General features: G+C 40.2%; 1 long non-coding RNA gene across 1 annotated transcript; it reads left to right on the forward strand.

The window, feature by feature from the left end:
• The first annotated feature begins 3,581 nt into the window (after positions 1–3,581).
• LOC104947285 (uncharacterized) lies at positions 3,582–24,490 on the forward strand. Its single transcript, XR_798546.1, has 3 exons — positions 3,582–3,681; positions 24,088–24,091; positions 24,477–24,490. It is a non-coding gene; the product is annotated as an uncharacterized lncRNA (long non-coding RNA).
• The last annotated feature ends 509 nt before the right edge of the window (positions 24,491–24,999 follow it).

Raw genomic sequence — 24,999 nt, forward strand, 5'->3', positions numbered from 1 at the left:
AAAATATAGTTGAATTGTGATGTACTGTATGACATCACAAACATGTGAGTAAAATAGATTAGAAATGAAAAAATAATAATTTGAAAGTCAAAAGAAATTTATTTATTTAGAAAATATTCAACAGCAAGAACGACTACAGTTCACACACACACACACACACACACACACACACACACACACACACACACACACACACACACACACACACACACACACTCTTAGCATTACGGTTACAAACCAGTTAATAACTTGCCGCCTGAATGAGAGGCCTAAACTTGACATGGTCACACCTAATGTGAGGTGTCCTCTTTGGTTCTCTTCTACGATGTCAGCCACTTGTTTGTTCTACCTGCTCTCTTCCTACAAGCCCGTGTCTTTCATCGAGCCTCCGAGCCTCCATACAGCTCCTCTCGGCAGGTTGGTGTTGAGTTCTGGTCTCCGCGGGGCTCGGGGGGGCCCGAGCGATGCCGCTTCACGTTCAGCCCGGGTGAAAGGTGAGAACTCTGAGAACAGAGCGTTCTGGTCTGCTGGAGAAGACCGGCCTGCTCTGTTCTGCATGCTTGAGTCTGGGCAAGGGGTGACACAAGGGGTGTGTTGAGGGGGAGAGAATAGGTGAGAAGGAGAGAGAGGTTAGTGCAACTGGAAACAAATGACAGATATTCAATGCAATAGGCACAAAAACAAAGAATGAAGTGCAATTCTCCAAAGGTACTCTTTGATATAATATGTGCCATGCAACTACAGCGTCTTTGAACTAAATAATAAACACCTTCTATTCAAGGGTAAGGTCAGTAACCAGATATAGACACATACAAGTATTACTGTAGAAGTAGAGAAAATTAAAAGAACATTCAATTAAGTGAATAAACTTTGGACCTTTTTGACACTTTAAATATTAAGTAATTGCATTATTATGGCCCCTTCCCCATATTCTATCTCCATGCTTCCAGTGCCCTCCGAAGAAAACCTGCATTTCTCAAGTTCTGTGGTTGCATCTTGAATAGCTGCTACACACATTTTTCCCACAAACTTATAAGAACTTAAAACAGCCTCTGTGGCGATAAGACACAATTAAAAGTCTTTACCATTCATTTTCCTTACATTATTTATTATTTTCTAACATTAATGCTTTGCTACATGCTCCAGTCTAAATTGTTGATTAAGACAGACAAAAATAAACCAAGTATCAATTAGATTAAAATAAAATACATTTTCTGAGATTTTTGTTTCTTTGAACTAAATATACACAATTCTAAGTTTTGCATTCACATTAACTTCATGACCTGGTTTTTTCCCTCTGTTTTGAAAAAAAAAAATGCACTTTTCAAATCATTGTGATGGTATTTATTTTTCTTCTCTCGGATCCAGTGTGTCTGATAGGATCTAACAGTCACATTTTATCACAGGGACTAAAGTGAATTGACTTCCGCCTCTCAGCATACAGTAGGTCAGGTTTTTGTTGTCACTGCAGAAGGCAGAAGTCAAGTGAACCTTAACTGCGTCCAACAATTGAATGCATTTCAGTTTTGTTGCTTGCAATCCGTCACTTCCTTTCATCTTTATTGCCCCTCTTGTTTAATAAAATTGAAATGGCACATAGTAATACTGTATTACTGTTACTACTAATATAAAGAACAATCCTAAAACCTGTCCGTGCACTTCAGTGAATACTTAAATGCAACTGGACAACTTGCCACTTTCATTTTATAGAAAAAACACAAAAGGCTCATACATAATGAGTGGAGCAATACAGCTAGAGTGGCTGATCTGAGGGGAAGAATACCATAACTTACTGTAAATTACTTCACACTCCCATTGTAAATTCAAATGTAGTGAGACAGGTCAAATTTCACTGATATATCATGCTGCAGGCCCGCTGTTTGCCTGTTATTTGACACTTGTCCTCTCTGTCTGTCATGTAATGATGGAGGATGGAGCAGTTATTTCAGAAGTGGGGGCTGTATAAATAGTAAAGAAATAAAAAAATAAAAAAAGTTGCAGCCATGCTTCATGGCTGTCTTCAAAACAAAACAGATGCGCTTTAATTTATGGCCACTTTCTGTGATTGGAGAAGAAGGCTTAGAATCGATCTGGGGCCTCTCCCTTTCACCTGTTAAGAGCTTTCCTCGTAATTGGCTGCTGCCGCCGCGGCTACTGCCAAAACTGCGGCCTTCTCCGCTGCACAATAGTATGTTAAAGTATGTGTAAACTGGGCCTATTTTTCTTCTGCTCTGGCTATTGATTTTTAAATGAAGTATCAAAGAAAATCAATAGTAATCAACAAATAGAAGGCAACACGCTGTAGTGTCAAATCCTGGGGCACAGCTTAATCCATTTAGATGCCTGTCACAACATGGGGACGAAGTGGAGAGGTAAAAAAAAGTTGAGAACCTGGTTTGAATTAAAAGTGAATTGTGGGATGAGTCATTTGTCTTTAGAGAAGAAAAGAAAGATAAGGGATGTCCATGTTGTCCCACATAGATGTTTTAACCCCCCTTTCCTTTTCCTCTTCCCTCTCTCAGTCTCCTCTGGCCTGTGACAGAGCGCTCATCCGTAGTTTGGGGCGATTCATGTAAAAACATTACAGTATCCCTGAGGCCGGGGATCAGGTTACACCACAGCGAATCCTTTCCAAAGGCGCCTGTCCAAAATGCTTAATGAATCTGCAAGTGAACTGTGAAACAGGTAGTCTACCTGCCACTCACTGTCGACACCTCGCCATCTGTCAACGTCACCCGTCTGCTTCCCACTGCATACCTGAATGTTGAGCCACTGTTGGGCCCATGTCCGCTGGTCGCACAGTGGAAGAAGTCTGTAACCAAACTCTGAATGAGTGATTCATATTTTTTTAAATGGGTGAAGGCAGTGATAGATGGGGGTGAAACAATGGACCTGTATCTATTTGAAACGTCTTTTCATTGATCCTGATTGCTCTCTGTGACAGAATATTTTTCAAGAGTGTGAATGTATCTATTTTTTGGACAGTAACTTTATTTGGGACAGCCTCCTTGCTGTCAATAGATTAAATGACAGTAGTTTATCATTGCCAACACTGGTTGGGATCTCTGGTGATGTATACAAAATATATACCATAATATATACAACATACCTCACTTTGGTGGGGCTTTTACCTATTGTTTCCTGTTGTAACATCTACTGGGACCATCAGACCAGACAAAAATTCAAAAATGTATCTTTTGAAGCTGTGGTAATGGTTAAGGTTTGAAAATTGGCTGAAAAATATCACTCGTCACCGGCTTGGTATTCTGCCTAAAAGGATTAGGGCCACATTAGAAAAAAAAGGGGTTTTTTTTGTTTTGAGAAAAAAGTCAGAATTCTGAGACTAGTCAGAATTCTGACTTTTTTTCTCAGAACAACATTTTTTTTTTTTATGTGGCCCTAATCCTCTTCCGTAGTCTTCAATATCAGGATGCATGTATTTATTATCCTTGCAAGAATGGAAGTAGTCATCACACACAGGGCTGCATGGGACAAATAGTTCCCAGAACAGTGTCCTTGACTTGCTTATATACAAGAGAGGGAGTTACACAGNNNCCTCTTCCGTAGTCTTCAATATCAGGATGCATGTATTTATTATCCTTGCAAGAATGGAAGTAGTCATCACACACAAAGCTGCATGGGACAAATAGTTCCCAGAGTAGAGTCCTTGATATGCTTACAGTGGGGAAAAAAGTATTTAGTCAGCCACCAATTGTGCAAGTTCTCCCACTTAAAAAGATGAGAGGCCTGTAATTTTCATCCTAGGTATACCTCAACTATGAGAGACAAAATGAGAAAAAAAAATCCAGAAAATCACATTGTCTGATTTTTAAAGACTTTATTTGCAAATTATGGTGGAAAATAAGTATTTGGTATTGACCAAATACTTATTTTCCACCATAATTTGCAAATAAAGTCTTTAAAAATCAGACAATGTGATTTTCTGGATTTTTTTTTCTCATTTTGTCTCTCATAGTTNAGTGACAATCATGTATTGCGTTACAATTATATATAAATATGATATTTGGCCTCAAATCATCTGAGGCCTGGCGCCCCCCCTGCGATCTTTGGTGCCCCCCAGGTTGGGAACCACTGCAATAGAAAATATTATCATCATTCTGCATAACAAATAGCAAACAAATGTGCTACTGTTTGTTGCAATTGTATTTTTTGCGGCCTTTGGAACAATGAGCTTTTGGTTTTTTCATTATTACTGGTGTTTCAGAACAATGAGCAGTTCCAACTCTGAACACACAATCATGTACGACAAACACAGGCACTTTTTTCTAGGAACATCTCATTGACAAAAGTGAGAATGCAGAAAATTCGCACCAGAATCTGAAACAACTTTAACTTTATTAAAAAAAAGTGGCACATGGATGAATGGCTTTAGTTACCTGTCTCTACACCTCGAATATCCTTTACACTGTGACCTGATATGTGTTGGGCAACAGACACCATGACAAATATCAGCCCTGCAAGAGTTCCCCCAACACACACACACACACACACACACATGAACACACACACATGAACACACACACATGAACACACACACACACAGAGTTCAGATCTTCATCTTTCTCTCCTGGAAGTGGGTATGGTCAGGTTTCTGATAAGAGCGAGGGGTCCGCCTGTATCTGTGAGATCTGAGAGATGCCGAAGGCTCTTGTGAAAAGGAAGTTAGACTTAAGCTGCTGTAGGGACTTATCTTTACAGTTCCTATACCACCTACTGACAGATCCTCCACTGTGTAAATTCCTCTGCCCCCTGAAATGACTCCGGGCAGACAATGTGACGACACTTTGTGTACTGATGTACTATAACACAGAGAACAGAGGAGATTTTACAAGGTATGTGGCAGACAAAGACAAACACAAGCGTCGCGTGTTGCACACTTTGTTTGAAAACGGGCAATCCTTGAAGTAAACCATTGAAGCATGCTTTATGCCCTCTGTATGTGAGCTGCTTCTGTGATTCAGCACAAGTTCCTACAACTCTGACGTCACTATGTCATTTATTAGATGCATTGCTCAACAACTTTGCTTCGATTTTATTTTACATACTCAGAAACCCATTTTACTTCAAAGCAACCCAATTAAAAAGTGATGTAGTTTGTGTCCAAAAAAGACAAGATTCCCAGAGGATGATTCAATATGTGAGGAACACCAGGGGTGGAAACACGGCCCGATGTTATTGTAGAAATGACGGAGTATAAGTCACTCCCGAGATGGCTTTTGTACTATTGAGAAGAGTTATTTATATCCGAAGAGCAGGGGGCATTTATCATCCCGGGTAGTGGTTCCCCTTCAAAGTTCTCCTTTTTATGACGTGCATTATTTCTCGTGCACACACATAAACAAAGCCAGGGCTGCCGGCACTGAATCAGCAGACTGTGTCACCATGTGGCCCCTGGGTCAGGCCAGCTTTCTTGTGCCGCCAGTGCTTACATTAGCATGTGAAAGGCTAAAGCTGTTCCAAATATTCCCTCTAAACATTTACCCTGACTGAACCTCGCATGGAAAGATTTCCAGAGAGCGGGATGAATAGTAAAAGAAGAGGATGTGAACCTCTGATAACATTTAGTCTTGACAAACCAATTGACAAGATGATGAAATGAGTGTTTTTCAACAAATGTTCTTCAAGAACTGGACTAAGAATTTCATCGACATAACTACACTGTAGCTATGTTCGTATGAGTAAATAAAGAGCCTTGAACCTTGGAAAGAGAAATGTAGTTCTTACTGATAAGAAGTTAAATAAAACCTTAACACTGCATTGCACAGTAGTTTACTCTGTATATTTTCATATTTTTCCCCCCAAATTGCCTAACTACGTTCAAAACTTTTTTGCCAACACAGCCGTCATCAGCGAATTGGAGCCTGTCCGTAATGGTGCAGGCGGGCAGGCACCAGCAGTCTGTGTTTACATTGGAAGTGCCTGGAAATGAATTTCCCCACACTAGTCTCATTTGTCTTATCAATCGGTAAATGTGTTGCCTCGATGATGGACGAACACATTTAAAACATTTGAAAAAGTGTTTCTCACATGCTTAACATTGCCCCCATTCCTCTCTATGCACAGTAGTGACCACAGAGGAGCAGCCAGAGGCGAAGAAACAGCATCCTGTGACGTCCAAGAGGAACCCAAGTTTAGCCGCTGCACATTTTTTAAATTAGCAGAGTGCGTCTGCTGGGGGTGACCACGGTGGAACATATAAATATTCAAAAGGCACATGTCGTATTCCCTGTGTGCTCATTCTGTTAACTTTTCCACACGGCGAGCCGAATCATCTGTCATTCACCCTAATTTAATCATCAGCCACTCTCATTCAATTATCCAATATAATATGCAAATGAGGCGAACAATGGCCAGCTCATGCTAATTATGTACATCAGAATAATTAAATTGGATAGAAGTGGCGGAGGGGGGCTGGACTATCATAAAATAGGGAGCAGATTCTTTAATTAAGCCTGCAACATTTTTATTAGAAACTGTAATCTGCCCGTAAATTGTTGAATGGTGGCCATGCACAGGGGGGACATTACTCTTATTGCAAAGCGCTCCCCGAAGACTCGCTCAGGGAAGCAGCGAGGGACGTGGCTGATATCAAGGGCAAATCTGGATTCCCATTTATTATGGCAATATTCTTGGACTGTGAACAACTTTCCTCAAAAGACTACATCCATAAAGCCTTTCATTTACAAAAGAAACTGACTGAAGGAAGCCAGTGGTTACAATTTTAGTTGTATAACAAAAAACTGGTAATTATATATAACATCTCAAACAGAAACTTAAATCTTGGCCTTTGGTTCAAGTTAGAGCTGTTAGTGGTCAGACATACAGCGCTTTCCCAAACTGAATGGATAATCTGGACTCTATTTACACTAGATTTTCACTCCGCTGTAAGCAGAACTAAATGATGTAAATTGTGTGTGCTGTGCCAAGGCGGCAGAGCGTGCCTGGCAGCCAGTTAGACACAGAGAAACATCAACCCTAATCCTCTGCTCTGCGACTGCATGCATGCAGGCACCGCTGCCTCCCCACAACAGAGCAGCCATGTCCAGCAGCACCACACAAAACAGTCTGCCGTGGGAAGAACAATGGCTCACTCAGAGGACTCAGCAGGATCCTGGACGAGGTGCTGAAGCCACTGAAATATTTACAGAGGCGTGTTTTGTTGCTTTTGTGCCGAGTGATTGAAGGGGGAGACCTCCGAGGCGGGCTCCTTCCCCACTGACAGTCTATCTGGCCTCTTGGTTAAAAAGGAAGTCACAGGGGAAAATAAAACACTGTGAAAGTAACAACACATAAGATAGGCTTCTTTATAACATATTTCCCCCTAATTGTCAATCTGTATATGAGTTTTCTTCACAGAAAAGTGCAGCACTTGTTGAAGATATTGATAAGAAAGCTTGGATAACATAATCCATCACCTTCAGTGCAAACAGACAACAACACCTTTGGTGTATCCTGGCCCGGCCCGACAGTATTTGTTAAACATGTCAGGGTGACAGAACAGCAGTAGGTCAGGAGCACTGTAGATTAAAGCCTGAGTAAGTTTAAGTGAGGCTGTAGACATGTAAACTGACATAGTTGACATCAGTGATAGTCTGTCTGCTATCTCTTCCTTTTCTAATAGATCTACTGAGAGTGTCCACATGGAGAAAGGCCCTTGTTTACATTGGGTATCCTTGTTGCAGTTTGTGATATGCATGTTTATAGCCCGTGTCGGCAACTTCAGGGAAATACAAACAAAGTCATAGTCAATGAGTGCATTTCAATCTCTCCAATGTATTGGAGAGATTTTAATTTTGAATATTTGTAAGAGTTTGGATTGGATCAGTCAAGATTGTTGTCTTGGAAACACAACTGAGGGTAAGATTTGGAAAATGGATCAGAAAGATCTAAATAAGCCAATCTGATATAAATAAAATGTCTAACATAAATTCTGGCTTCTTGTGCTTAAAGAACGACCCAAGGTATTATGTGACGTATAACATTATTCTGCTTTGATTGATAGTTTGTATGAGATGTTGTTTTCCACATGACACATTTAAGTACCAGGTTAAAGATTAATAATATCATCTTAATAATACATTTTATTTCAAAGCGCTTTTCCAGGTGCTCAAAGATGCTTTACAGTGGTTTGATAGAATAAAGAATAGAAATAAAAAATAAATAAATATTAAAACAGCAACACGGCATAATTCACAAATAATCTTCTTGATCTCTGTACTCTATACATTTGGAAAAAATAAACGATTATTTTAAATGTTTAATCGCTGGATATAAAAACCTCTCCAACCATGAACACTGAAAGTCCATTCTCATTGTACACAGTGGCTTTATGTTTCTACATGGGTCATCGGTTGTGATGTCACAACACCACGATTGTACTCTGCATGCATAAACCAGATTAAGGTGAGCAGAGGAAAATGTTCTCTCTTCAGCAGATGAATGTGGAAACTGTTTTTCTAACTCTGCACATACATCATTCTGCAGAGTGGAGGTCAAACTTCAAAATAAAGTTACTAAAAGCTGAGAACATTTTGAGTGAAAGGGCGGGGAAATGATATGGCTGCATAGAACCACAGCAGTATTAATTAGGCTGTTGGAGGAGAAAACTTTTTACCATTTGGCTCTGCGAATGCCATGGGATACTGTATAATAATTGAACTGCTTTTCTTCATTTTAATTGGTCAATATTAAGCTTCACATTTTTCGCACAATTGTGTTGGATGCTTGGGTGCAATGACCTCACCTTTCATTTAATCACAGCCCTCTGAAATACAGTAAGGAGGCTAGATCTTCTTTTGAAACTAAAATGTTGTTTTGTATTTCTCCAGATATGGAGTGCTTTATACAGTTTCCTCACAGAACAGCTTACTGGTGAATAAGCTCAACTATCACATGCTATTTTACAGCATTGTGTGGATACGTTACAAATGTTCAGACAATGTATTTAGTAATCCTTCATCAGTCTGTCCTTTCTTATCCGCCCACTGATTTAGTGTTCAACAAACTGTACTCACACAGACGTGCTTATCTTTGTCGTCATCTTGATTTTAGTATTCAGCCTTAGTCAGAAGTGTTGTATATGTTAGCGACTGCAATCTGGTTTAGAAGTTTACTGAATCACTGACACCTTGTCTACCTTATTCAGCTTTGTAGCAGTGTTTATTTTTGTACAAAAGTTGGTTCGATCTGAGTTACAGCAGGGAGGAAATCACAGATACAATCAGACTGAAACACTGATATACGAGCTACTTCCCAGCTCTTGTTCCTTCTGTTTGTTTGTTTCTGGTTTAGTGCCAATCTTGTAGATTTCTACCATTATCTTCAAAAAGGAAACATTTGAAGACAGGGTTTGTTTGCCTCCTTATAAAAGGCTTCTTTTAAAGTACCCAAAGCACACGAAAGACTATACATACTCACATTACTTGGAAAGAAACAATACTTGAGTCAATACATGAAAGCAAGCAGGTTGACTTAGCTCGGCTGGTGCACTAACAACACTATCTCTCTGCCCTGCCTTGTCTGTCCCCATGATGGATTAGCAGGGTCAAAGGTCACACCCGTTTATTCTCGCAGAGGAAACGTCCTTTCCGAATGACACTTTAGAGGTAGAATAAAAATGCTTTTCCCTATTACTAGCACATCAGTTTGGACCACAAGGTGATACTCCTGATATTAATACTGGAGTTTGTGAGCTGCCTGAATCACTGAAATGCATGTTGATGAGAAGATGATGTGCTTTGATGAATGAGCTGCCGTACAGCGTTGTGTGTGGTGCATGCTAAATGATATTGTGAGGCTGGATTAGCATTGATGTTATGACAGAGTCGACCACAGCGTCGATGATGTGAGACATAGTAATATTCAACCATTATTTACTCTGTCTGATTTATCGTCAAGACTTTTTGCGTAATCATGGGGTTGTTTGTTTTGCTTTGATCACATTATGAATCTTTTACTATTAACTTGCACTATTAGCTGTCAATACTTATATGATTAATATCATATAATGTCTATTGATCCAACATAGTATTTAAATGTGTCTCTAAAATGTGCAGTATTTCATGACATTATCAACTGACCAACTAGCCTCTACTTTGACTATTCTGTGTTAATAATCAAATGACATGCAGACATCACTCTCCGATGTGCTTTGCAAAAAACTACAAGAAACTGAAACAAAAGGAAAACAAAAGGAGAAGCCTGTTTTTTTTCTACAGTACCTCCACGCCTAACCTCAGCTGCATTAGCTTATAAAAGAGCCTACAAGAAAGAGCCAAGCCAGAAAACTCATCTCCACAACACATTTGGAGGCGTGTGGTGCAGTGGATAGAGCCTTGGTGTTGGGATCAGGGGAGCACAGGTTCAAACCCCACTGCAGTCAGCATGTCGTTGTGTCCCTGAGACACTTCACCCCAAATGGCTCCTGCGGGGATTGCCCACAGTATTGAGTATGTGAGTCGCTTTGGATAAAAGCGTCTAACAAGTGACATGTAATGAAATATTCTAATACCTAGAGGCACCTTCACATCTACACAAGTGTTTCTCCTTTCAAAGAGATCATTTTTGCACACCATCCATGTGAAACTGGCTCTTCAGGGGGCCAAAATGACTGGCGGCCTGTCAGCAAGGCCTGAAAAAAGATGTTGGATGTTGAGTAACTGAGGACTAGCTGTCAAAATCTGGATCCTGAAAAGAAATCTTGTTCCCAGATGAAAGTAAAGAAAGCAAAGTGAAAGAAATTATTTGATTTGACATGATTATCTTAATACAGTAATTATGTAATTATCCTCCAATTCCCAGTTAAACCCAAAATATGTAAAAGTTGTTCGCAGCAGGTACGCAAATAAACACAAACCTGCCTGATCCCTCTGACGTCTGCAACTTAAACACCTTTTAGGACTCGTAATGAGTCAGCAAACATTTTCATTACAAATTTGCTCCACTTTCCGCCCTAAAAGAGAGCCGCACTTCCTCCAATAAATACCATCAGCAGGTATCTCTTACTCAGTGGCATGCTTAGCACAGGATGGAGTCCTGTATGCCAATACCTCCACAGTGTGAGGGCCTGATTGTGTGTGGGGTTGCCTGGTCACTCTTAATGCTGCCCTGAGACACCTGAGCACGGAGGACGGCTTTTGTGCATCAGCCAACGTTGCTCCATGGCTCTCCTGTCCGCTGGAAACCAAGGGAGGAAGGAGGAAGGAAGGCTCGTTTCCACATCCTTCCTCTAAAATCAATGTATCTCTTGGACACCGGAGGGTCAGGGCTTTCAAATGGCACTAGAGAGACACCATTAGGTCTCCTAGAGGTCATAGGTTACGTCTTGATGTACTCTTCTGAGACAGCACTAAAGACAAGTGTGCCTGTGTGCAAGAGGTAACGTTTTAAGGATAGATACAACGGGGCAAGGAAGCTAAATCTTGAGTAAATGCTCAACAAAGTGCAGCTTCTCCTCTCCTCTCCAAGCATTCCCAGACATTAAACTCTCTCATATTATCCACGACTATAGGTTACATTTTCTGGCTACTGTGAAAACCGCAGATATGGTGGGACTGTGAAATGAGTGAGGGAACAAGCGGCAGGTTTCTCACACATATTCAGTGACCGGCCGCAGTCCATCAAACAGCTGGCTGTCCTTAGAGCACAGCAGCTGGGGCTGACATGGCTGCACAGAGAGAGCTGACACAGACAGGAATCAGTCCTGAGGTATGTCTAGCTGCTGGAAAGGTTTCTGTTGTGTTGATTTATCAGTGGTATACAGGGATATACTAAGTGATATATTCTATAGAGCAGGCAAACTAAGTGACACTCTTATCAGGGGTAAAAAGTTTAAGCAACATTTCTTTTTGTGGTTATTTTGTAAATGCCAGTCTGTTGAGTCAAGTTGAGGAGGCTGCAACCTTGTAGCCAACTTAGCTATCAGTTATTAAGATCTATTGTAGTAAAACAGAAATTAACCCACTTGCTTTTTTGCGGAGTTGGATTAAAAAATCACCACAAACTCCACCACACTAAATCTGATTCTACACTCTGAAGCTCGTTAGCTTAGCTTAAGACTGCATTTGGCAAAACAGCTAGCTCAACAACCAGCACCACTAAAGCTCACACATGAACAAGCAAATGTTGTTTTTCCATGTTCTCCAAAGGACATTATCTGAGTACTTCTTCCCAAGATGGAAGGAAGGCCCCCAGATGAACATTTTTTTGAATTAGGTGGTAAAAATCAGTGATTGCTGACAGACTTCTAATACTTCTAAAACGTGCAAAAAATATACAGTAACATTTAAATATGCAAATGTTCATTGCAGGCACACTCAATTGAGAGGACAGGCTATAACCAGCATACATAATGCTGATATTAAAAGAAAACTCCCATACCGACATCACCTCCTGAATGAAAGAGCAGCAGCTTACACCTCTCAATGAGCCAATGAAAAATAAATTCTCCAAGTGACAGAAAGCGTTTGAATAAAAATGAAGAGCAAGACAAAGGAGCACTTGATAGTGAAAGAGGAAATGAAGGCAGTTCTGATTGAGTTTGAGACGATGCCAAGAAGCTGTAGTGGAAAGACACAGGAAAATAGCAGGACAGAAATTAGAACAGCTTTGTTATTTGTTATGGTTAAACTTAGATGATCTATGTGAATGTATATTTCAACATAGTTTTTGTACTGTAATGGTGCACTTGCTAAAAATGACAGTAAAGAACAGAGGAGATTATAGAGTCTCAATACCTTTTTGAAAACAAAAAGAGAAAAAAAATCCAACCACAATAGTTGAGGTGAAATTCAATACACCGGGCTTTTACACCGAGCCCACCATGACAATGCATTATTGTGATATCACAAATTTGTCTGGCAGTGACAGGCCGGAGAACATTCCCTCTCCGCCCCCTGCAGTACAAATCACTGGTAATTGGCCTATTACTCTGTCGCCAGCCCTGCCTCTGTGGAGCTCGGTGCAGGGATCCGTCTCACCTTGTCTGACTGGCTCAGGTATGTCGACCCTGGAGGGGCTGCCGGCCCACTTCTCCTAAAAGGGATGTCCTTCAGAGAGAGCTGTCCGTCACCAGACCTCCCAGTGTGTCAACGTTCTGCCAGTCAGCTCTGGAGGCCGAGCAGCATTCGATAGTCACCGCTAAGAGCATTTAAAACAGCATTTCTCAAGCTTACCCCAACTCCAGTAGAAGCCCACTCCTCTTTCACGTCTTTGTTGAAGCTGTCAGTCAGCGCAGACTTTACATATACCTGTAATTAGAATACAATTTTAAACTGCACATAACCTCTGTACTCTGTGTCACATGTCACTTGGACGTAAGCTTGTTGTTATGACATTTTTCCCCCTAAATGGCTCCACTAAGGAATCTATTGTCAATTTGTCTCTCTTTTACACTGGGTTTGGCTGAACAGGGCGCGTTTACCTGAGGTCATACTTCACATTTAGTACTTCAGGTCCGATAACACTTTGCTTTACACAAATCCAGACAGCAGTTTGATCCTTGAAGAGCGAGCTTATTCCAAAGTACAAACCTGGTCACATTTCTAAGTGATTTGCAGTATTAAGACATTGTTTATGATGTAATTATAACCCTTTTTGGTGTTGTGTCATTTGGTTTGGTTTACATTTGCAAGCATGTTATTTTCCTAGTATATTTTGTATAAAAACACAATACAGAAATGATCACTATATGCTATGATGTTTATTCTAATAGTGAAATAAGTCAAAACATTTGTTCAAGACCATCAACTCCAATTTTAACCCTTTTTTCATTTACTAATACAACTTATTTGAATATAAATAATTACTCTGATTCCAAGGATATTTTAGTTTATTCAATTATTTTGTGTTTTATCCTTGCAGTGCGATTTGAACATTGTTTGTCATGAACATCAAAAAGTAGTATTTAAAAAAAGGTAAATGCATGCAGGCACCGCTGCATGTACATTAATTAATCACTAATTGTCAGATTTATTGACGATATTTAAATAACAACAAGCTGAAATGTGGTGAAATGGTTAGGAAGTTGAAAAGAAAACAATGTCAACACCTCTCTCTCGACTCACTGACTGAGCTATCGGCCCTGGATGGATCCATTTGGAGCTGCTGCGTTTTCTTTATTGTGCATTAGCGAAGAAATGGAAGTCGTCTCTTTTAAGCCTCTCAAATAATGAATGCTTGACCTTTGCTCAGTCCATTAAATCGAGAATAATTTGATCCCTGAATAAATTTTAATGAACAAAGATGTTGCCATCGAGCAGACAATTACTTAATTGCAGCATTTTAAGAGGGACAATAGCTATATTTTTATTAGCTAATAGCGTGTTAGTGACTGGCCGTGATCGTTACCACCACAAGTCTCTGCCCCTGCCAGCACCCCGTGAAAAGTGGGCTCAATTAAAAGCTTCATAAATATTAAACACTATCTATCAGCAAGTTATTCATATAAATGATGTATCTGCTTGTAAGCACAGACTATCAACATCTAAATGTCCTCTGTAAATACAGTTCAGTCATGGAATCCTTGCTCTGTTGTAATTCCAGAGCCGTCCAGTTTTAAATGGGCTTGGGGCCAGCTCAGCACTTCGCCATGCTTGCCAACAGAGAGGCAGTAGTACTTATGTTTGGCTCTCGCTCGTATGGTAAGTGATCAGTTTCTTCAGAGAAGGGAGAACCCTGCACAGAGCAGATTCATCCGTCACCAGACTGAAGGAGGCCTGTCGAAAGACACGGAACGATTGGAAGAAAGAATCTGACACTGAGATGTGTGATATCTCACAACTTAATGGGCTTACATTTCATATCCCAATCCTCGAATGATAAAGCCTATAATAACCCTTTGAATACACTAGCACCATTGAGTAAATAACATAAATATTGTGCTTAGTCCCTATACACCTATTAACAGAAAATGCATGTTTAAAAGAGGAAAAGGTGCACTTTTCATTGTTTAGTTGTAAAATCCAAGTAAAGCAATCTATATTAGAAAGGGGGCTTTAAGTTGTAATGAAATAACATTTCCAAAGCGTTTTGTACCGTCTCAGGGAGGATTAGTCTGAGAGACAATCCCCCAGCATTGTACCATGAATAATAGCACATGTCTCTATATTATTTATCAGCTCGGGGCTAAAGTATGGTCACTAGAAGTCACTGTGACAGATGCTTTCTGGTCGGGTGCCAAACGCAGGCAAGTGAGAAGTCTCGGAAGTGTTTGCAGCGGGGTGTAAAGGAGCCCTGCAGGTCATGTTAGCCCTGTTCAGATAACCACGGCTAAACACCGGGGCTAACTAGGAGGGCTTTACAATGGGAAACTACCAGGGCCCAGAACTAACCCTTAAGTCTCTCAGCAGGAGAATGTTATAGTGTATGCTGGATAGAAGGAATGAATGAGACATAGAGGGAGGAAAAGAAACAGAGTGAGGTAATATAAGAGACAATGGGAAGAGGGAAAAGGAGAAGTAGAGCAACATAGATTGACTAAATCAAAAATGATTGTGAAGGCTCTAAGCTGACTCAGTTTACAGAATAGAGTATTATTTGAGTATAAAGGGAAACACACTGAAGTTGTTTAATTTTAGATTTCGGTTTTGAGGAATACTATAGTCTCACAAGAGGTTGTACAAATGTTTTCCAGATAAAAAATTGCAATCTCAATCTTTATTTATTTATATGGCACATTTAAAACAACCTTCAGTTGACCTAAGTGCTGTACAGGCAATAACTACAATATTAAATAACACAATGGGAGTACAACCATAAAACAATAATTAAAAACATGATAAAAAGCACAATAACTAGAAACATATAAAAAATAAATAAAAAACACATACAAATATAAAAATGTAATGTTCACCTAGTATTAAAAGCCAGTGCAAAGAGGTGAGTTTTTAGCTGAGAATTAAAAAGTTCAATAGACTCAGCAGTCCGGATATGTGCTGGGAGGTTGTTCCACAGTCTGGGAGCTGCAACACTGAAAGCCCTGTCTCCTCTGGTTTTTGTCCTGCACCGAGGAACCACCAACATATTGACAATACGCAATTGTTTTAATATGTTGATTATATTTGTCTGCAATTGCTGTGTAGCTGTTCTGCTGTATCATGTAGTTGAATAAGCCTTTGAGTTTTATTTTGTTTAAACGATACAGAACAATGGTTTTATTTTATAATCGTATCCAATTTGAACACATTGGACTTACTGTGAGGTTCGTAGAGTCAATAGCCCAACGGTCAGAGCCTCCTGATTTAGGTTTTCCTAATCCGAACCATGTGTCGTATGTTCGTGAATGATTCTGACAAGTCTACATTGTTTAGTCTGCATGGTTCCGTTTACATGAAAATGTGACAAATTCAACATCACTGCTGTCTTTCGATCAAGAGATAGGCTTTAAAAATAACACATTATTGAGATGTGAAACAAATTAAGTTATCATAGAAAACAGAGGATTTCTGCGGTCGTCATTAACATCTGTAGAAGGAAACGCTCTACGCTCTTTTCAGGTACCAACGTGTACCATTTGTTTTAGGCTAGAAAAGGTGCAGACAAACCCCTTACAATATTATTCTTACAATTTTAATCGATTTACATTTGACTTCGAATCTTATCATGTAGCTCTTATTGCGTTGAGCTCACAAAGCAATTCATTTAACCACAAAATGATCTTGAAATCATGTCTTCAGCCAAACATTAGTGCCTCTATCTTCAACTCATAAAGCCGTGTGCCAGATTCATTTGTGAATACTCTGCTAATTCCAGAGACCCTGTTTTCAATTATTCATGCCAAGTACATAACTTTTCAATTAACTAATTGCCAGGCTCTGGAGATTTCTGACAACACTTTGCCAACAGCAGCCATGCAGGGGATTTCTTCACTGTATTCTTAATACACAGTGACTTAAAGGGAAAGTAATTAAGTGAATATTTAAGGGAACAAAATGAGAATTATAATCATACATCTACAGACTAAAGGGCTACAGCGCTTTTATCATCCTGGGACTTTCATCTATTGAGAGACATTAAAGAACAGGTTTACATTTATTCAGGAGTATCTTTATACAATGCGTCCATAAGTGTAATAATTCCTCAAAACCTTCTTCAAAGCAATATCAATGTCAGGGAAAGGGGATTACCATCTTCATTTATTTGCGGCAGTCAAGGAAAAATTACAACAAGTGACCTTTTCAAATGTACATATGGGCATGTCAGTAAAACTGAAATAATGTGAACCTAACCTTTAATTACATTGTGTTGCAGAAAAAATCTGTCTGTATGCTTTGTGTTTTTTCTCTTGTTGTGTGCAAATGTATCAGACTGGAAAAACAAGACACACAGATGTCTTTTCAAAGTTCAAAGAAGAAAATTACCCTGCAGATGCAACCTTATAAAACAATGGGATATAAAAACACAGATGCACACATCCCTCCGGAAGAACACAACAAAACAATGTCTCATTAGGTTCACAAAGGTGATGTCTACCTGCACCACATAATAATGTAAAACTAATTCCAATGTTAAACTTTTAAATTCAAAATCATATCAATATTTCAGGAATATTTGAAAATGTGCGAACTCTGTTTAAATCACGCTTGTAATGCTGACCAAGTAAGAGAGGTTGTAATCAGAGCCAATGGTGATCAGCAGCATTTGATAAACGAGCGGGGCGAGAAGAGACGAGGAAGTGAGGAAGTGTCCAGCCGACAGCCGTAAGAAACTCGTTTCACTCACTTGCCAGGTTCTGCCATGTTTCTGACAATCTAATCTCTGACCTGATGACCTGTCCACAGAGATAAGAAGCAGGGACAATAGGAAGTTCCCATGAGCAGCGAGACAGTGGTGCTACACTGAGACCTGATGCAGACTCAGTAGTAGCTTCTCTGGTTGGGTTACAGTTTCTGCTGAGTTTACCACAATGCTGAGATTTATATTTATCTGCAATCACCTGGAACACTGGCTTTCACATTTAAAGTATATCTTTACGCAACATTACAAATGCCACATAAATGGTAGCATTTATGAGCACAATGTTTTAAGCTGCTAAATATATTTTCTTTAAGTTTGATAGCTTTAAAAACTATGAGATAAACTCAAGAAACAGGTTGTTTAGTCAGAATGCTGTCTTTCTGCATGTAACTAATCATGCCTTCAGTCTCACTCAAGACAAAACGGGTCCAACAAAAAAATAAACGTCATTTCATCCAGAAAGCAAAGTGACTCACAGTTGTGATATTTTAAAGCAAGCCGCTGTTTATTCCTTGTCATAAACATCTCAACATGTATGATAACTGTCTCCATCTGGTCCTCATTCCTAACCCAATCCTCACTGAAATAACAGTAGACATTATGAACCGCATAACGTATCCGCCTAAAGAAGCTGCGCCTGGACTTGTGGTCGCTCCAGATCGAGAAGATTTGAATACAGTAAAGAGATCGGCGGCCCCCGCCTTCAGGCAGGTAAACAAAGTAATAGGAAACTGTCAAAAGTGATTTGAGGAGCGTACAGCCAATAGCAGGAGACGATATGACATTTCTCCTCAGATCACAACCTCCTGATGGCAATCTGTTAAGTTGGAGAGTGTGTAAGGAGTAGCAGAGCATGAGAGGAGGAGGAGGAGAAGAATATAGCTATGAGGAGATAAGAGGAACAATGATGGTAGAAGAGGACAACAGGAGAGAGATGACAGCATGAGAAAGCTCACGGGAGGAGGCAGAGGGAAAGAAAGCGGAGGTGACAGGGTGAGGGCTGTTCAGTGATAATACTGGCTCCTTTCAGCCAGTGCACGGAGGTAAGGTGAGACTCCCTCCAAACTGTGCTTTCTGGGCAGTGGCCCAAGCCCGGGCTGCCTGATTGATTTGCCCAGTAAAAGGCCCGTTTGTGCAGCAGTGCCAAAGCGGATTTCTCCCAACCAGCCCACTACAGCTCCCACTGCGGAGGAACCACATTAACCGACACACAGAGACCCCTTCTGAGAGCAACCGAGGATGACAACACTTACTTACACTGGCACCGTGTGCATTAGTCTTTAAGAACAGCTGTACCTGTATATAGATATGACACATATTAATAAATACAGAATATATTGTATCATAAAGATCCATTACTAAAAACAGTTTGAAAATAAATATCCTCAAAATAATCTCTGCAATACTTTCCTATATATTGTTAACATATAGTGCAATCTGGGTAAATATGAGCCTGTGAAAATCCTAATTGAAATTAGTATAAATTCCACATTCAGTGTCACAGGAATCTATCATTACCCGTTTCTAATGAAAAAAACTGAAATTGGCCCTTCCAATATTACATTTCTGTTCACATGAGTTATCAAATAAACTGGGTTATGCATGCCAATATAACAAATTGCATAACATTTCAGTGTTTGAAACATTGTGTCTACAGTATGCCTTGCTTAGATACTATACTGAATGCATGATGTCAAGCGAATATGTGACAGAGAAATAGGGAAATACGATGTGCAATAACAATTTGGGATGTTCAGAATCCAAAAACAAAATCTAAAAACAAAGTCATTTAAACCAACTACAACACTTGGGACAATGTTAGAATGTAAGACGTTAAAAATAAATAAAAATACTACTATACGCTGAGTTTTCTTTTGACTGGGGGATCCTCTATTTATTGGCTTGAAGGGATGCAGGCTCTGAGTGCAGAGAAGTGCTGCGCTCATCCCTGTGTGAATCCAACCCGCTCTGATTAGAGATTCAGAGTGGATGGGATAAAGCAGGCCCCAGGTGGCCCCCTCCGTTAAATAGCAGATTAAAGAGTGCACAACTAATTTCTTTAGCCTAATCTTATTAAAGGGAAAAACAGCTGTCAACTGTCACCATGTGAATACAAACAGTCTGTGGTTGCCATGCTGGTGGGATGTATGGTCACTCACACACATGCACAAACGGTACTGCATTCATCACCTACACATTTTAATATTACACTTTTATTTGACTTACATAAGAATAATTGTGAAACAACTAATGAATACAATGTTGTTAAAGCATGATTGGCCAATGTTGATCTTTGATAAAATAACAAGCAAATTATTAAATGCATGTCATTTACATCATGATATTCTGTCATCATAAAAATCAGTAAGTAGGAAGAGGGTAAACTGATCTAAGATACATTATTCTTATTGTAGAAAAACGTTTTAACGGGCTCCATCTGTACGTTTTCACCATCATCACTCGCTCACATTCAAAGCTCAAACGAGGAATTTCTTGGCCCCCTGCCCTCTGACATGATCTGACACCAGGTGCTCAGGACCCGAGGGTCTGTTGGAGACCCCTCCAGTTTAAAGCCTCATCACCTCTGAATCCCCACCCACGTAATCCTACTACCCCCAAACGCACACATAAACACACACTCACACACACACACACACACACACTGCAGCACTGAATATAGAACATGCATTGCATTTGAGAAATGGTTGGTTTGAGTCTCAGTATAGCTTATGACACCCGAGCACCGGAGCACACACACTCCAGTGCTGCGCCATCACGGCCTTTTGATTGCTCCTCCTCTCTGTAACTGCCAGTGATTAACCCTGGCATGAGAGTAGGCCAGAGAGAGTCGCTCTCCCCTCTCTGCTGACAATCCTTGTCAGTGGGTTTGAGGGGCAATTTGGCTTCTGACATGCCTTCCCCAGTCTCTTATTACTGGGGAAGTATGCTGCGCTTGACCCAGTAGTGCCAGAGTATCTGAGGTTGGTAAATTCCTTCCCCTCCCTCTTCTTCTCTCTATTCCACCTTTTTCTCTGTTTGTCATTCTTATTCCCTATACCTTCCCCTTCCTCGTTTTCCTCTTGTGCGTCTGCACTCCATCCTTCATGTTTTTCCCAACATTTCTTTCTCTTTCTGCAAGAGTTCACATCGGACAACCAGACTCCCGGCCTTAATGCCTGGGCTGCCTGTGTCTGCCTGCTTGCAAGACTGCACGGGGGCTACCAACAATGGGCATATTGTTAATCTGTCCATAAGAAAGCCTTATCTTGTTGTAGACATGGTATTAAATTTCGGAGCGGCCCCATGCGGCCAGCCGAGAGGGAGGGGGGTATGGGGGGATGGAGAGAGAGAGAGAGAGAGAGAGAGATGTGGATAATAATAATAAGCTGTGTAATCTCCTCACCTACTCTAAACAGCTTAACCTTGTCAGTGGCTGCCTGCCCAGTGGCACCCGGGCAAGGGATAGCATAGGGTTAATTTCTACTGTATGCAAACCATGCTCCAGGTGTGGGTTGTGCTGTATAAGCCAGTTCTTATGTTCGACTTATGTTAGTGACACATAACTCATATTTAAAAGCACTGATGTGATACGTTTGTTTTGCATTCATTTGTTGGCCCTAACTTGTTTTAATATGGTTGCTATTGATTATGCAAAATGTAAATGCCAGAATGTTATTAGAATACCTCAAACTATACAATTCAGGCTCTAAAACAGGCAATTATACGAATATATATACCAACAGATATCTGCATTCTGTACACTTACTGTAAAGGTTATAAAGGGTCAGGAGCTGAGAATCTGTCTGCTAAGTTGAGCTATCTTAACTCTGTATGAAGTCTGATCTGAATTCCAGAACAGATGGTTTATCTTGGTGAGAGGAAAGAGGATTAAAGGAGCTACAATTTAAATATGTTACTCTAGACAATGCCCTTATATGGCCTCAAGATGCTCATTTGGGTTTTTGTCTTAATCCTTAGTCATAAAAATTGAGTGAATGGGAAAACTGATACAATTGAAATGGTTGCAGTTAAATTTAACATAAAGCAAAAAGGTAAAAAACAAAAACCTCTTGCAGGAATTAGGGATTAGTTTACTAGGAGTTAGGACCCCAGAGTTTAAACTGGACCCCCCTGTGCTAACAGGAAATAAAAAGGTGGATCAGGAGATCAGCGCTCCACTCTTTTCATACCGAGGCACTACGATGCAGCAAAGTAAAACTGATGTGTAAAAGTATTCCAATTACATGTGACAGAAATACAGTCTGGCAGAATGACTTCATAGGAGATGCTATCGGTAGAACTTCATATTGCAGATGTAAAGTCAAATTAAGTTTGAATACATAACATAAATTACACTCAAGTCAATTGAGAAATGGCAAACCGGTCAAGTGTCAGAACTACTTCTTGAAAATGTATCTTGAAACCATTTTTCTACTTTATTTAATGCGTTGTTTTTTTATTTTCCTCTGAGTTGACGGAAACTTATGCCACTTCTAAAGTCCTCAATCTAAAAGTAAGCAACCTTTGCTGTATAGAGTTACATAGCAAATTATAAAAGAATTTGCATTGCAATCTTAGCCTGACTATGGAGACTGGTGTGACCAGTTTTACTCTAGTGCCACATTCTTCTTCAATACATTAAAAACTGCATATTTGTATCAATGTACTAGCTGTATCCTATAGACATGAAATGGATGCAATGATCAATAAATGCAATATTAACTGGACTTTTGGACAAACACAGAGATGTAATTATGTTCTCTGTAATTCCAGACTGTCTCAATTGCCCTTATGCAGCCCCACATGTATCCAGTAATAAAAGCATGCTTAACTGTATTCTGCAAATACTGTACTGTCTCAGGTGTGAATCGGCACTAAGTGTTGCTGTGGCTTTTTCTCTCAGCGTCTCCCTGGAGATGTGGTGAGTCGTGGTCTTGTACGCTGACAGGAGGTTGGTGGTGAGCCCAGATTGTGGGGACAGACTCACACACACCGACTCACAGCTCTGCTGCTCTCCAGCAGCACCTACTGGAGACTGCATGAGCCTACACACGACATACACTCAGTTTGAACAGTCGGAGAATCTGCAACACATATTGAATTATAAACATATGTTTCCTCACTTCTGCCAATCCAAATATTAGAAAGCCTGAAAGTTGATGTATGTATTCTACACTACTGAATGTTGACTTACTCTCCATAACATATGTGGGCACCTATACATACTCCTATTTCATTTGTTTTTGAATATGTGTGTCAGAATCATAATAATTAAAAGGCAAATACGTAGTATGGTAAATATATATTGTAATGTTACAAGATCGTGGATGAGACTAATGCAGGGACATAGGGAAAGAGAAGCTGCTGTTGAAGGTCTGCACAATAATGATTATTGTAAAGAGTGAATACTTGAGCTATATCAAATATTCTTCTGCATGTGTTTTTACATTCAAATCAAAAGTAACCACTGAAAACACAATAAGGTATTAAAACCCAACATAATTCTTAATATACAGGCTTTTAAGGCAATGATTCAGCTATAGCAGTTTGAGGGCCATTCCCCCATGACACATGCTTTCCTTAAAGCCCCTGTCACACTGTCCCGAAATTGACATCCGATGGACACACGATTAAGGAAATGTTCAAATTCGGCTCTGATCGTAACAACATCGGGCCATTCGTGAGGGCATCTTAAGCCATCGTATGACCGCCGAAGGAGTTTCTCAGGCTCCGGCAGCAACTTCGTGAGCGGCAACTTCGTAAGGCACTCGTGAGGGCATCTTGTCAAATCGTGTCATCTTCGTGTTATCATCGGTGCCATCGGGCATCCGCCCTCACTCTGATCGGGGCGAATGCCCGATGGCACCGATGATAACAAGATGCTCTCACGATGGCCTTACGAAGGGCAAAATTGACACACGAATTCAACACGAAAATGAACCTTCACAAGGTCCTTCGGCAATTTTTTGGCATGCCAAAGATTTTTCTACCGCTCACGAAGTTGCTGCCGGAGCCTAACAAACTCACCGGCGGTCATACGAAGGCTTAAGATGCCCTCACGAATGGCCCGATGTTGTTACGATCAGAGCTGAATTTGAACTTTTCCTCTATCGTGTGTCCATCGGGTTGTTTTATTGCACAACAAAATCATGTAAACATATTATGTAAATAACCCAATTTGTGTTCTGTGAAACTGAAAAGGATATAATATATTATTTTGAAGGAGAGTTGACAGGAAGTTGTTGTTGCTATGGAAACAACATGACGGAGAAAACTTAATATCTTCTACATATAAAGACGGAGAAAGTAAAGAACAAAGTCTGAAAATATCAGTACAGTATCATAATACTTAACATAATTGTTTGTGTTACTTTCGTTGCAGTTGTATGTCTTAAATGTAATGTAACTGTTGCCTTCGTGTGTGGTTCGGGGCCATCTTCGTGCGAAATTCACAATTCCATATTCGTGTGTCCATCGGGTGTCAATTTCGGGACAGTGTGACAGGGGCTTAAGTCAAACATATGTTCATACCGTGTGTAAATATGGCAACTACTTAGTATCTCTCTCCTTCACTACACGAATAACAGCAATACTTAGAGGTCAAATCTTCTGAGTCAGCTCAATTAAACCTGCGGGGGAGCAACATTACCAAAACAAAAATCAATCATTATCCATTTGAGGGTTATGGACAGTGAGGAAGAGAAAAAAATGATGTGTGTGAGAGAGAGAGAGTATGAATGGATGGCATCCAGAGAGATGGTGAATGCCGCTAATGTGCTGTGTGTAGGCTTGTCCTTATTTATTAGGGACATTTATGGTCAATGTCTTGGAGACGGTCCATGCACATTACATGCGTTTCTCTGCTGCCCGCTCAGGAGATGGTTATTTATGTGGACGAAAGCAGCTCCCTCTCCCTCTGAGGACCACAGTCATCACTCTCTGGGTAGAGAGAGAGCGAGGGGTGTTCAGGTTGCAGAGTTGTGGATTATTGGGTTGTTTTTAAATCACACCTGCCGGAAACTGCAGATTACAATAGAGGTGAAGTCCCTCCCTTTCCGGGGGACCTCCATGGGACCTTATTTCAGAAAAAGTATGTATTGGAGTCAATGGCGAGAGAAAGATTATCTTTCAATCCCGTTTGAATTGTGCCACAAATTACACATATGATGTTGGTTAATTTAAAAGATAATTTTGCAAGTCAAAAAAATAAAAATGTGTCGTAAAACTGTGAAGTGCTCAATTAAC

Source organism: Notothenia coriiceps, unplaced genomic scaffold (genome assembly GCF_000735185.1).
Source record: "Notothenia coriiceps isolate Sejong01 unplaced genomic scaffold, NC01 NC01_scaffold00000339, whole genome shotgun sequence".
In the NCBI taxonomy this organism is placed as follows: Eukaryota; Metazoa; Chordata; class Actinopteri; order Perciformes; family Nototheniidae; genus Notothenia; species Notothenia coriiceps.